The 14,117-nt window shown below is 51.9% G+C and overlaps 3 protein-coding genes across 3 annotated transcripts in view; all 3 read right to left on the reverse strand.

The window, feature by feature from the left end:
* The window catches only part of TBC1D24 (TBC1 domain family member 24), a 371,517-nt gene extending 361,825 nt beyond the window's left edge, over positions 1–9,692 (reverse strand). The window contains exon 1 of the mRNA XM_071761059.1: positions 9,672–9,692. The gene's annotated coding sequence lies outside the window, so the exon portion shown is untranslated. The remainder of the gene's footprint in view (positions 1–9,671) is intronic.
* The window catches only part of VRK3 (VRK serine/threonine kinase 3), a 362,077-nt gene that overhangs the window by 241,735 nt on the left and 106,225 nt on the right, over positions 1–14,117 (reverse strand). The window lies entirely within an intron of this gene.
* LOC139804148 (ankyrin repeat and fibronectin type-III domain-containing protein 1-like) overlaps positions 1–14,117 on the reverse strand; it is a 185,522-nt gene that overhangs the window by 168,138 nt on the left and 3,267 nt on the right. The window lies entirely within an intron of this gene.

Here is a 14,117-nt window from a genome sequence, read left to right on the forward strand (position 1 = left end):
ACCACGACCCAACTTTTGGAGAGCAGCTCCTCACAACGGGGCAGCCCAGGACTAAGGCCTGAAGGGCTGTGGAGCCTCCAGAAGTGCTGCAGCATAAAGCAGCTGTAATAATCTGCAGAGCATCCGAGAGGCTCTATAATTCCAGCCTAACTAGGCACTTTACTTTAATTGTCAGTTATATTGCATTACATACAAATTTCAGTGCTGATATGTAAGCATAAAGCAGTTGCATCCATTTACAGATTTGCCTGGTGTGTCACTGCACTAGAACCCAATTTAAAGCAATGAGTCCTTCCAGTGGCAAATCCACTCCTTATTGAACTTCATGAGGTTCACCTTTGCCCAGCTCTCCAGCCAATCCAGATCTCACTGGATACCAGCACAGCTTTCTGGTGTATCAGCCACCCCTCCCAGCCTCCTATCATCAATGAACCTGCTGTGGGTACACTCGTACACTCCATCCCCTCATCCACGTTGCTGATGAAGATAAAATCCCTCTCAGTGCCCTGAACAAGCAGGGGCCCTCAGCACCCAGCTGCACGCCTTGCAGGGTGAGGTCCAAGGGGGCCAAAGAACTCTGGTCCAAGGAAGGATTTCCTACAGTTTGGCTCAAAATTTGCCATCACACAGAAGCAGCAGGGAAGCAGAGGTGCCGGCTTAGTGCTGATCCACTCATCCACCCACAGCAGCTCATCAGTGTCTGACCCTTTTCTGAGCAGCATGGGATGTGCAGGCTCAGGAAATCTGATTCCCTTTTTAACCCCCGACTTGGATGGGAATTGCCAACTCATTTCATCCCACTTAAAAAGGTTCCCCCTGCGTGCGACGCCGCGCAGATAAATCACGGTGCATGCAGGGACAATAACCACCCAAAGCAGGAGGCAAAATTACCTCCCCAAAGCAGGGACATCCCTGGTGCCTGCTCCTTGGTGGCAGTACAAAAACCTGGCTCAGGCTTGCAGGGGAAAGATAAGGGCAGGAAAAAGCAGACAGCAGCACAGTCAGCTGAAGGAGTGACAGAAGCTTTTATAATACTCGCTAGAATTAAAAAAAAAAAGAAAAAAAAAAAAAAGAAAAAAAAAAGGGGCTTGGTGCCTCCCAAAAAACAGTTTGTTAGTTTGTTGAATTTGAAAGGACTGAAAGAAGTAGAAAACATCAACAGGGACATGATGGGAGAAAACACAGCTTAAGAGAAACATGGGCAAAATAACCAGAGGTCAGCTGGAGCTGGCAGGGCCAATTTTACAGGCAAGGAGCCCTGTCCCTGTTCTATCGTTGCCCTCATAGGGTCACCTTGGCTCTGCCCCCACCACTGCTGGAGATCCACCCAAAACTTGCTTGATTCTTTCACACAAAAACCCCCAGACTCTGCCCAAGTGGGACAAATAGATCCTGTGCCATCCCTATCCACAACATCATCAACCAGCCTGGAACAGACACAGCTCAGCACACAAGTTGTTCTTTTTCCCCTAAGCACCAGCCCTGGCAAAACCCTGAGCAAAAATTGGAAGACTCATTACCATGATCAAGAATTTCAGAAAAATGGAAAGAAGAATAATTCTTGCAATTACAGCCTGGCAAACTTCATCAGTCTTTAGCAAAAATCATAAATCAATACGGAGCGAGCAGGCTCCAGGCTGGGAGAGCGCCACAGGACTGCAATCAATACTCTGCCCACATTCAGCAAGAGCCACTTGTGCCTATATCTGGATCTCTGATGAGCTCCCACACCCAGCTCCCCCCAAGCAGCCTCTCCCCACCCTCAGGTGCTGTTACCAACCTCTCCTTCCCAAGCACATAACCCCTAAGGCTGCTCGAGGACATCTCCTTCCCCCTTTCCAAACAGCTGAAGGACTCACAGCGGTCTGGTCGGAGACCAGAAGAGGCAGAAAAGGGATGGAGCTTCCCTCAGACCTGTCTGAAGTTCTCCCACTCATCCCAGAGACACAGCACCACGGTCTGGAGCAGCTCCTTAGAGGGCCTGGCACAGGTCCCAGTGGGGAGAGTCACCCCCAGCTGCCACAGCCCAAGGGTCCCACAGCAAACACCCACACACACCAGGGAGAGCATTTCTATTCACAACCTTTTTTCTTCTCTCCTCTCAGCCAGTAATTATCCCACTTCTCCATCAACATCATGTCTATTAAAATCTCAGCTCCTTTCCCAAACAATAGATGAATGCAATCCTCTTTCAGCACAGAGCTGGCCGTGCCTGTTGCAGTCAATGGCTGCAAACTTCCAAAGCCTGGAGTCAAATTTTAACTTTTCACATCAAAAACTCCCGAGCAGCACAATCATCAGAGAGACCAGGCTGTTGGATTTACTCAGCATAAGTCTTTTCCATTTAAATTAAGCCGAAAGATTTCCCCCAGGTTATAGCAATTTAATTAAAACAAAGTAAAAACAAACCTCTAAAACTTCCAAAATGCTAGTTGTAAAATTAAAACCTCTAAGACTGCCAAACAGAGTATACACAACTCAAAAAAACACCCAAAGGAAAACCAAATACTTCAACTTACTTCAGTAAAATAAAAAGACTGATGAACCAGATCACTTCATAGCCTTGGCAATAGAAGTGAAAATATGTAAAGCCCCCCTGGGCAGAACAAAAAAACAATTACCCGGATGGTCAGTGCTACCAAAATGAGAAGCTGTTATTGAGACTCCTCACCTGAGATGGTCCCCACTGCCACACCACTCCAAGTCAATCCTTTCCCTGCTCAGATCCTCATCGTAGAGTTAGTAAGGAAGGACCTCGGATCAAAGGGCTGCTCCAGGGACAGGCAGCAGCTCTCTAATCCTGGGATCTCAATGATCCCTGCAGCCCCTGGATGTGGGTGGGATGATCCAGGGCAGCAGCATGTCAGGAAGCCCCTCACCTTTCAGAGTGGCTCCTGCCTGAGCCTGAGGAACCTCACTGCTTCCAGAACCCTCTTCCAGAACCTGTCAGCTTTGCAGGTGCTGGGTGGGAAAACCAGGGGATGATGCTGAGCAGCTGCTGTCACCCCAATCCCCTAAAGGTCCAGCTCAAGCACAGTGCCACACAATCTGCTCCTATCTCCTCCATAGACTGCAAGAATTGGTCTTTAAAACCAAGCTGTCTTCTCAGGCTGTCCCCAGGCATCTGTATTTTCCAACTTGTCCAGCTTTTCTCACCACTGAAGTCTGGAAGTCTGTGAGCATCCTTGCTTTGATCAGAGCAGCTGTGTATTTATGTATTTTAGCCTTTACTTACTACAGCTGGGCCCTGCAGGAGCTTCTGCACAAGCTCCTGAGCTGTGAGGGCTTTGAAGGGGGTGAGGAAGGGTTGGGAGAGGAGGTGAGGGGCTCAGCTTCACCCTGCACCCTTCTTCCCAGAAGCTGAGAAGATCTGGAGCAAGGGGGAAATAAGTGAGAGCTGGTCCATGAAGTCCTGCTGGTGCAACAGCTCTGCTGTGGGTCAGCAGGCAGGACAGTCAGGGAAATTTTGCTGATTTAATGCAGGATTGTGGGTACCTTGCCAGGCATGTGCCAGGCTGCTGGGCTGTGCTTGTGGAAATGAGCCCAAACCCTGAAACTTTTTGTGGCATAATGAAGGTTTCTACTGCTTGGGAAAAATGATGGAAAGAGGGAGGGAAACCTTGAGAGGATCCCACGCCCCCTGCCCACATCAGGTGTTCTCTTTACCCTGGTTCTGCCCCCAAAGGATGGTGCCACAGCAGAGGGAAAGGGAAGTCTCAGTCCCTGAGCAGACACAGTGCTGGAGGAGATGGTTCAGTGGTTATAGTGGTGCAAGACTGATGCTTGGACTTGATGATCTTCAAGGTCCTTTCCAACCATGATGATTCTACAGATCCCTGGGGAGGTGTCTGGGCATGGTGACAGGGTCTGGTGTGGGACAGATCTGTGTCACCCTGTGGGGCTTTGCTGTCCCATCACTCACCTGGGAACACAAATTGTAACCTTCGGAACAGCAAACTCCAAACTCCAGGAGAAGACACGTGCCATGTGGCCTGGGATGAGTCAGCTGAGCTGGGCTGGTGAGAATAAAAGAAAAAACCAAACCAGCCCAGCTCACCCACCCCCTCTCAGTAATGGAGGGAGCTGACTCATCCCAGGGCCACACTGGACCTGGCACAAGGGAGATGGAAGAAGGTGGGTGGTGAAGAGGTGTGGGGGTCTGAACCTTTCCCCAGCACCCACCAGATGATGTGCAAGGTGGAGCTGTGCCCTGAGGAGCTGCAGGGGCCACCATGCCCTTGCAAAGCATCCTGAGATCCTGCATCCCACAAGGAAAGGCAGTGAAACTGCTGCGTATCCAGGAAGTCTGAATAATGAAGGACATTTAAAAAAAAAAACAAGCATTTAAGGTGCTAATTTGCCACAGGGTTTAGCCAAGGGTGTTTCTGCCAAACAAGGTCAAGGATCCACTGGGTTTCTGCCATAATTCAGCACCCTCCCCCCTAGAGACTGTAAGGCAACACCTTTTACAAACACCCTGCTAGTGTCTGTCCACCTTCAGAGGAAGCCAGCAAGCAGGGGACATTGCCTGCAGGGTGAGGAAGATGTCCCAGTGTCACAGCAGCAAAGCCCCTGGAACCTCCAACCCCAATGACATCAACAAGATTAGAAAAATAACTCCCAGCAAGTGCACAGCCACTGCTGGGAAGCAACCAACAAGTGGGAAATATCCCTTTCACTTCAAATGTGAAGCAAATTGGAAAATCAAACTTGTTCAGCAGTTACCAGCTACTGTGGGGAGGAGGTGGTGGAGCACAAGGCATGGAGGTTGATGTTCAGAATCACTGAATGGTTTGGGTTGGAAGGGATGTTAAAATAATCTCATTCCAATCCCCTGCATGGGCAGGGACCCCTCCCACCAGCCCAGGTTGCTCCAAGCCCCATCCAACCTGGGCTGAGACACTGCCAGGGATGGGGCAGCCACAGCTTCTCTGGGCAACCTGGGCCAGGGGCTCAGCACCCTCACACCAAACAATTTCTTCCTCAGATCTCATCTCGATCTCCCCTCTTCCAGTTTGAAACCATTCTCCCTCATCCCATCTCTCCAGGCGCTTGTCCAAAGTCCCTCCCCAGCTTTCCTGGAGCCCCTTCAGGCACTAGAAGGTGCTCTAAGCTCTCTCTGCAGCCTTCTCCAGGCTGAACAACCCCATTCTTCATGTCAAATACCTAAAAAACAGCATTATAAAGGTGGCCAAGAGAACAATCTCCTCAGTGCACATCTGCATGTGACACTGCTGCACACTGAGTTACACACATCCAATGGCTTGGGATCCCCCTGCCACTCCACATACACTTTTGGCAAGAAAAACAAACAAACAAACAAAAAAAATCAGGTAACACCCTTACACAGACCCAGGAAAACACATTTTGAAAGGTCACTCTGCACTAAGTGCACGGAGCAGGAAAAATCTAAAGCAAGCAGGGAAGGTGGGAAGTAGCAGAGGACAGGCTGGGTTGGCACTGCACACAGCTCCTGGCAGAGCAGTGCTGGCCAAGCCACACGGAGATGGGAGCTGTGATCAGAGCAGCCAGACCTGTGAAAGCCTCATGGATGAATGCACTTGTAACAGCACAAGAAGCCCCACAGGGCTCAGGAATAAGATTAACTGATAATAGGGCAGCTCTGGCAGTTTGAGCAGCTTTCAAGATACAGTCACTTCATCAGCCCAGAGCACTGGAGTGTCAGTGGCTCTACCAAGCAGCAGCAAATCAGGAACCACTGCCTGGGAGATGTGGTCACAGCCCAAATCCCTCCAAATCACCTCAAGGAGCAGGCAGTGAGTTCAGCCCTGGAGGAAGAGAAGTTCTTCTGACTTTGGATTGGGTCCTGACATCCCAAGAGCTCAGCCACACGAGCAGACAGAGATGCTGAGAACTTAAAACTCTTCAAGGCACCAAGATGCAGTAGACAGCATGGCAATAGAAAAGCTAAAAATAACTAAAAACAAAGATGCAAACCATCCTCATCATCAACAGATGGGCCTCAGACACAACTGCAGCTACAACCTAACTAAGCTGTGCAGGTTCAGCTTTAGTATAACTTCTTCCAGCCTCCCACATCTCAAGATGTCCCAACCACCTTCAACCCCCTCTCCTGGGTGAGCTGCATCCCATGGCTGAGCTCTGCCCAATTTACAGATGTGTCTTTGTTATCTGCCAACCATTTGCAGAGGAACAGAAGGGGAGATCATTCCATATTAAGGTACACCCCAGGCACTAGCTTCAAGTCTTTGATTTACTCTTTTACAGGTCACTGTCTCTGAAAATGTGTATCAAAGGCAATTGCCAGCACAGTCAACAGCTGCCCTGGTGGTTGAGCATGAAAAATGAACCAAGCTTTCCTCCCAAATTACTCCCACCTTGCAGGGAGGGCTGTGAGGACAGAAAGCAGGGGAGAGGAAGGAAGAAAAGGTCAGAACAAGCAAGGGCATCCAGCAGAAAGCAATATAAAAAGTAAAAGTAAATTGAGCAAAAGTAGGACGGTGCAGCACGAGCTGGACCAGCACATCCCTCTCCCTCTCCTGCCCCAGCAGAGCTGGGCTCTGCCCAGGGAGCACTGCAGGCAGCTCCAGGCTCATCAAAGCACCAGCTGATTTTAAAAAGGCCTTTTTCTAAAGAAAGGAAATAAAAAAAAAAAAAAGCTATGCAAAATGACAGTCAGCAACCCTGAAGCTCTTAAGGAAATGGGGCAAGCAGGGATTTTTGAGGATGGAAAGTAAAAATTCAAAGGCAGGAGTGACTTGCAGACACAGGGGTGTTCACAGCAGTCCTGCAGCATCCCATTTCAATTCCTCTGCAGTTTATATCACACCAAGTGAACCCCAGCTGCTGGGACCCAAGCACACCCAGCACAAAAAGGAACCTGCCTTCCAGAGCACGATGGATGTGGGGTAACAGCAAAGCACAGATAAAGCTGAGGAGCAATGCAGCCCCCAGCTCCTCTCCAAAGGTCCTAACAGCTCCAGCCACTCCAAAGGGGAAAACCTCTGGGGCAGCATTAGGCCTATGGAAAAGATCAACAGCAACTGCGTGGAGTCTGAGTGTGCTCCCTTAGCAGCTTGCTGGATTAAAGATTTAATGCAATGTGTCCCTCTGGAAGAAATTACACAGGCTATTAAGAAAGATGCTCCTCTCATCTGATGAAATCCAGCAATCATTGCAGCAATCCGTGCAAACTAAATAGGCTCTGTAGAGCAAAGGGAACGCTGCAGTTGCTCTCCTGAGCCCTTTCTGGATGGAGAAACCAATGAGTAAAGCAGCAGCTCTATTAGCAGTAAAGCAAATGTGCAGACAAAGCCCTGCTCTGCCTGCAGAGAGAGAGATGGTCCTGGCTTCCCAGGGAAGTAAAATAACACTGCTGGCACCCAGGGGGTCGTCAGGCAAACAGGGGACCTCGGGCACCTCCCAGAGTCTGGCTTTCCAGACAAGCAAGACACACACAAGGTCCCTGCCTGGAGGTGACAGAGCATTGGTGACAGGGGACAGGTGAGTGTCCCTCTGGATGCACAGGAGGGAATTGCCCAAGGAGCCACAGGGCACAGGTTGGCACCAACAGCAGCACCGTATGCTGAAGCAGCCTGTTAATTTTAGGGGGATAACCACAGTTTAAGACAGCACTATTCAGAGGGTGGCAAATGGCTTTTTCTAAGCAGCACTGGTCTGACATCTCCTCCGTGTTCAGCAGCTTCACTACAACAGAGCCTGATCAGTAAAACATCCAACCTGGCCCAAGGAAACACACGCAGGGAAAGAGTTCACGTGGCAGAGCTCAGACTGGCACCCACAGAACCTTTTTGTACAGCACCACCAACCACACAGCAAGCAGCACCTGGAGAGAATTTTTCCCAGGGAACCTGAGCTGAGCCCCCTGAACTCGTTCAGCGTGGACCACGGATGCAGAGACAATTCCCAAATTCAGAGCATGACCCCCAGTGCTGGCCAGGAAATCACAGCCACCTGCACGCCCGGCACTGCTGCCAATTCCCACTCCTTTCTGAGGGAACCTGTTGGTTCAGATGCCACGCCAGGCTCCACACCACAAAGACCCAAGCACCTTCCCAACCACCCAGGGCAGGTGACTGACATGTCCCTGCAGAGCTCCTCCATCCTCCCTGCCACAAGCGTGGACACACGTGGGACAACACCCCACCTGCGTGGAACCTCTTCACTGGGGGTTTCTCCCCACAATCTGCACGAACCTCCCAAGAAAGCTGCTTCTGGACCCCAGAAAGCTCATGGGCTGTGGGAAGGGGTCGTGCAGCCAAACACAACTGAGGGGTTGGTCCCCACAGTCTGCTGTGGGGCTGGGCTCAATTCCACAGCCCCCAGCAGCCTGGCACGTGCATGGTAAGCTACCCACAAGCTGCTCACCAAGGTTCCCTGGTTTCTCCACCCAGCACCTGCAAAGCTCACAGGGTGCTGCTGCAGGCAGAGGACTCTTTACCTTCTGTGTTTGTCTGCTGTGAGCACCAGAGCAGAGAAATCCACTCTCCAAAGCCATGGGGCCTGCCTCGTGGTGCAACGTTCTGCCCATGCACCCTGTGAAAAAGACAATTTTGGAAGTGGGCTTCAGCCACAGGGTCACTGCAGCCCAGCAAGGCAGCACAGCACCAGCAGCTGCATCCTTCTGCTCTGCCTACAGTATTTATCTGGTAAATGTGTCAGCTTTGAACGCTGGAGCTTTTTGGCAGCTTTCTTCAGTCTGAGATGAGCACACAGATCCCACAGCTCAGCTGGTGAGCAGCTATTTACAGGTTATTAATGAAATCATTTACTGTTTCTTGCAATGATTCTGCCAAAACACAAGCAAAAAGCAGTACAGTCACTCCCAGCAAACCTGCCAGTGCACAACAAGGCAGGGAAACAAAAGTTGCAGGTATTGCCTTCTAAAAAGGGGACAAAAAGGGGGTTTCCAGGGCAGCGCCGGTGACCAACTGCAGCCAAGGGCCCAAGTGAAACCCCAGCCATGCAGGGTTGGGTCCAAAACACAAACTGCACCCGAACACCCACACTACTGCTGAGAGGCTCTTAACCCTACCCTGCTGCCTCACAAAACCCCATAGGATAGGCAGAGGAACACAGCCTGCCCCTGCTTTGCTGTTGAACAGGGAATCCGCTTCCAGCAGTGCATCAAGCGCCTGCAGAGATCAAGGAAATTGATTCCTTTATGCACTCCCCAGGGCATGCAGCTATTTGCAACCTGAAACATTAGTTGCTGTCACTGCACATCTGAGGAATTATCCTGAGCACAACAACTTTAAAGGAACAAACCTTAACCAAACTGTAGGCTTGTTGCAGGGCTGGGCCAGCCAGCAGGACCCGAGAGCGAGCCAGCAGTGTCCCATTCTCAGCACTAAGGAGCCCTCCGTGAAGCCCCTCGCAGCTTGCTCCTGCAGTACCATTTATCCCAGTGCCCAGCACTGGGGGGAAGGTGGGATTCCAGTTGCAAAGCTCTCTCACCAGGCACTGGGCAAGAGCTGTGCCTGCGGTGAAGCTGTAACTGAGGCTGGAAAAGCACAGGGAACCTGCTAACTATGGATAAAGATGACCGAAGGCATTCAGGCATGCGAAAAGAGCTGGGCTGTGTGAAGAGGGCTCAGAGCAGCCTTTGCTCTGGGGTGCAATGAGGGTAAAGGGATCAGGGCAGGGTGGGGAGGGGGTCCCAGCATCACCCCTGCTCCCGCGGGTGCCGGAGCTGCGCGGAGCCGAGCGAGGAGCGGAGCCGCAGTGCCCTCTCGCGTCCCCCGCCCCGGCAGGGACCCTCCCCATGGCAACCCCACTCCCCTGCTCTTCCCAAAAGTGCTGCCCTCTCCACCTCTTCTGGGAAGCAGGAGAGTCAGAGGCAGGGGCAGTGCTCGCAGATTCCCACCTCTGGTGGAAAGAGTTCAGTCCGAAACTCCGGTGAGGGAGGGTGGAAGAGGGGTCAGGGGACTCCAGTGGCAGCAACCAAACCCCAGCCATCCCAACCCTGCTGGGATGTGCTGGAAGGGAACAGAGAGGGGACCAGACTCCTGCCAAGAGCCTGAGATCCCCATGAAACCTGGTCAAAGAATTGCTCACACATGTTAAAACAGCCCTGACCACCATGAGTGCAGCCCTCGGGGCAGTGGGTCCAGCCAGCCCTGAGGTGTTCACAAGCAGACCCAAAGAGACAGAACATAGGGAAACAAAAACCCCACCTTCCACAGGCAACCGGCTCAGGAGCTCTCCCTTACATCACAGCACCTTATTTCTTCCTTCAGTTTAACCTGCTGGACACCCTGCAACCTCTATTTGCATTCAGCTAACAGACTGCACGGAGTCACCACACCCACCACCAACTCCTGTCCCAGCTCTGGCACCTCCGGCCCATCCCTTCACCACTCACAAGTTGGTTTTGCCAACTGCTTCCTCTGCAGTTTAAGGCAGATGTGGACAAACAGAGCCCAGAGGGAGGGCAGGGCATTAGGGAGCAGCAGTGCAGAATCCTCTGCCTGGTGGGCTGCACACCCCTCGAGGGCTCCTCTGTCCCATGGAAGAACACCAAAGCTTTGCTGGAGGGGAGACACCCAGCACCCATTCCCCTCACCCATGGGGCTGAAGTGCACATAGCAAAGGCTGGGGTTACTGCACCTCCAGCTGACCAAGACTGTGTGCCTTTTGGATGAATCCTCCTCCCTGCTCTGAGAAGGTGGACACCCAGGACACAGCTTCCTGCAGGAAGCAGGAGGTGACCCACCAGAGCAGCTCTGTGCCATGGGGGTGTTGGGAACCATAAGCAGCCCAAGACAACAGCAAGATGAGGGGCAGGGCAAGCACACCCTGCCTGTCCCCCCAGGAGAGGTGAGGCAGCCACAAACAATTCTGGCATTGAGATGCTGCTCACCCCAGGCCATCTGCAGCTCCCAGAGCCCGGGGAGGACAAAGACAACGTTAGCTGAGAGTGAGCCCTGCCAAGGCGGGGAAGACAAACCAGCTTTTGTATCTGCAAAGGCAAAGTTAGCTTTGGGGAAAAGACCAGATAGCTCAACCCCAGAGCCTGGCTTTGGCTGCTGTTCACTTGGAGGTTCCTAATCCACATACAAGTGACAGCAGAAGTCCCCAGTGCTCCCTTTCTCTTGCCTGCCCCACACGTGAGATGAGCTGGGCACCCCACCACAGATGCTCCCTTGTGCAAAGACCTCCAGCAGGCAGCACAGGTCCAGAAACACATACCCATAACAACAGGAACAATCCCTTTATCATCCATGTCTCCCTTTTGTACCTCCAGACCAGCAGAGAGTTAGGAGCTCAAATACATTCCATCCCAAGGGGTGAGCCAAGCAGGGTCTGCACTTCAGCCCCCACACCTGGCCCATCCTGTCCCTTTCCAGCACTTGCATTCATGTCCATGCAGGCAATGATTTCCATATGCAGGAAAACAACCTCCCAAGGACAGCAGGGTTTCTCCCCTTCCTCTCTCTCTCCCAGCTCTGGGAGGAGAGCAGCTCTCCCTCCTGCACTGAGCCAGCAGCCAGCTCTCTGCCCATGCTGCAGACCAGCAGATGGGCTGTGCTTACCTCCACAGCCCTGCCAGCACCCTCAAGGTTTTCTTTTCAGCAGATAACTCAGGTCTGAAAGGTGGGAAACCTTTAAAAGTGGCCACCAAGAGCTTCTGTGCAGCAAGGGCAGCCCAGCCCAGGATGTGCTTCCCCAGGGAACCTCCCTGAAAAAGCAAATCCTCCCTACAACTTAATGGGAAAAACAAGACCAGATATAAAAGGAATCAGGAAGAAATTTTTTTTTCTTCACCCAGCACTCTCTCTGGAAAGCTGACATAATGGGCCAAGATGAAATTATTTAACCCCTGCTGCAGGGAAATCATCAGGTTTGATGGTACCTACCAGGGCTTCACTCCTGCCTGTCAGCCCTGCCACTCACACCGTCCTTGCTCACACAGTGAACTCACTTCAACTAAAAAAAATAAAAAATAAAATCAAAAAATCTAACCCTTGCCCAGCACTCCCCACAGCTCCCAACCACTCCATGCAAGTGCTGTACACAGCCCTGGTGCATACTGGTTGGGCTGTATAAAAAGGGGGAAACAGGGAGAAGGGCTGCAAGCCCTCAGTGATGACTTTACTGCTCATCTGCATGGTGAGATGCAGCCTGGCCCGGGGGGCAGAGGCTGCTTTGGCAATAGGAAAATGGAACAGGGGAATCGTGCACGTAAGCAAGAGGTGAGCAATGCCCTGAGCCCTTCAGAAGACAACCATGGGCCCAGAGGAGACATTTCCCACCCAAAGGAGGCCAAGGACCCTGGACTGATCTGATCCAGCACAGTTCCATTCAGGGGACCTCAGCTCATCCCATCCCTCAGGGCTGAGCAATCAGCTCCAGCTCTAGAGATCTCAGCAGCCATGAGCCTGGGCATGTGGGTGTGAGAGCAGACTCCTTGTGAGGATGCAAACCTCCCTTCCTTTGCTTGGTACCTCTCCTATTAAACTGGGATGTGCTGTCCTCGCCCTAGATGAATATCAGTCACTGGATTAATCATGGATTACATCAGATGATGGATTATATTCATTTCTCATTCAGCAGTAAAAAGGAGATGTGCGAGCAAGAACTATGGGCTTTTAATGTCATATTTCCTCCCCTTCCCTCTATTTGACACCAGCAGCCAAAATGTATTGCTACCTCCTAGTGACCTCAGTAAGCACACATGGCTTGGCCAGGCTGCTCAGTGCTGCCAGGCTGATGGTTTTATTTTTACATGAACATCCCCTCCTCAGCCTCCAAACTAGTGTGGTAAGGGAGATGAAACATTCCATCCAGAAGCCAAGGTAGAAGCATGAACAACCGGAGGAAAAAAAACCTTCAACCATGAGCAGGGAACCAATGTGGATCAGTCACCCCACAGGGGGAATACCCTAACCCCACATCCACAGGCTCTGGGCTGACCCTGCCACTGCAGAGAAAAACATGGAAATGGGATGGATAAGTAATAAATGAAGTAAGAGCATCAGCAGACACTGTTTCTGGGTGAAGCTTTTGTTTGTGAACCTTGTGAAGTTCAATAAGGACAAGGATAGAGTCCTGCATCTGGGTGGAAATAACCCCAGGCACCAGTAGAGACTCAGGGATGTGCTGCTGGAAAGCAGCTCCATGGAGAAAGCCCTTGGAGTTCAAGTGGACAGTAAATCCTCCATGGGTCAGCAATGTGCCCTGGTGGCCAAAAGGGCCAATGCTGTCCCTGGGGGGCATCAGGAAAAGTGGGTGCAGCAGATCTAGGGAGGTTCTGTTCCCCTCTACTCTGCCCTGGTGAGACCACACCTGGAATACTGGATCCAGTCTGGGGCTCCCCAGTTCAAGACAGACAGGGATCTGCTGGGGAGAGCCAAGGCAGAGCTAGGAGGATGATGAGGGGACTTGAGCATCTCTCCTGTGAAGAAAGCCTGAGAGCCCTGGGGCTGTTCAGCCTTGAGAAGAGAAGGCTGAGAGGGGATCTTCTGAATGCCCATCAGTACCTGAGGGGTGGGTGTCAGGAGGAAGGGGCCAATCTCTTCTCAGTGGTGCCCAGGACCAGCACAAGGAATAATGGGTTGAAGTTAGAACACAGGAGTTCCACCTCAACATGAGGAGAAACTTCCTGCCTGTGAGGGTGAGGGAGCCCTGGCCCAGGCTGCCCAGGGAGGTTGTGGAGTCTCCTTCTCTGGAGCCTTCCCAAACCCCCCTGGATGTGTTCTGTGTGTCCTGCCCTGGGGGATCCTGCTGGGGCAGGGGGGTTGGATTTCCAGAGGTCTCTTCCAGCTGCTTACATTCTATTACTCTATCCAAAGGGAACAGGAACACCAGGACCTGTGGCACACACAAGCCTGGGGGGAGCCAGGACCCACTCCCACAGCACAACCCTCAGCCCCTTGCATGGCACAGGGGGTACCAGGGGGATGCTCCCTGCTGCTGCCCACAGCCATGCTGACAGCAGAAACCAGGGAGGACAAGGAAGTGCAAAAAGCTACCAGGAGACAAAGCTTCAGCATCAAGTCTTACTCTGATAGGGATAATGGAGGAAAAGCACCCCCATCAAAAGGGAAATCTGGGTGCTTTTGCTGTTATACCACAACATTGCTCCATTTTCACCTGTTTCAGCTCAGAGCACC

Source organism: Heliangelus exortis, chromosome 17 (assembly GCF_036169615.1).
Source record: "Heliangelus exortis chromosome 17, bHelExo1.hap1, whole genome shotgun sequence".
Classification (NCBI taxonomy): domain Eukaryota; kingdom Metazoa; phylum Chordata; class Aves; order Apodiformes; family Trochilidae; genus Heliangelus; species Heliangelus exortis.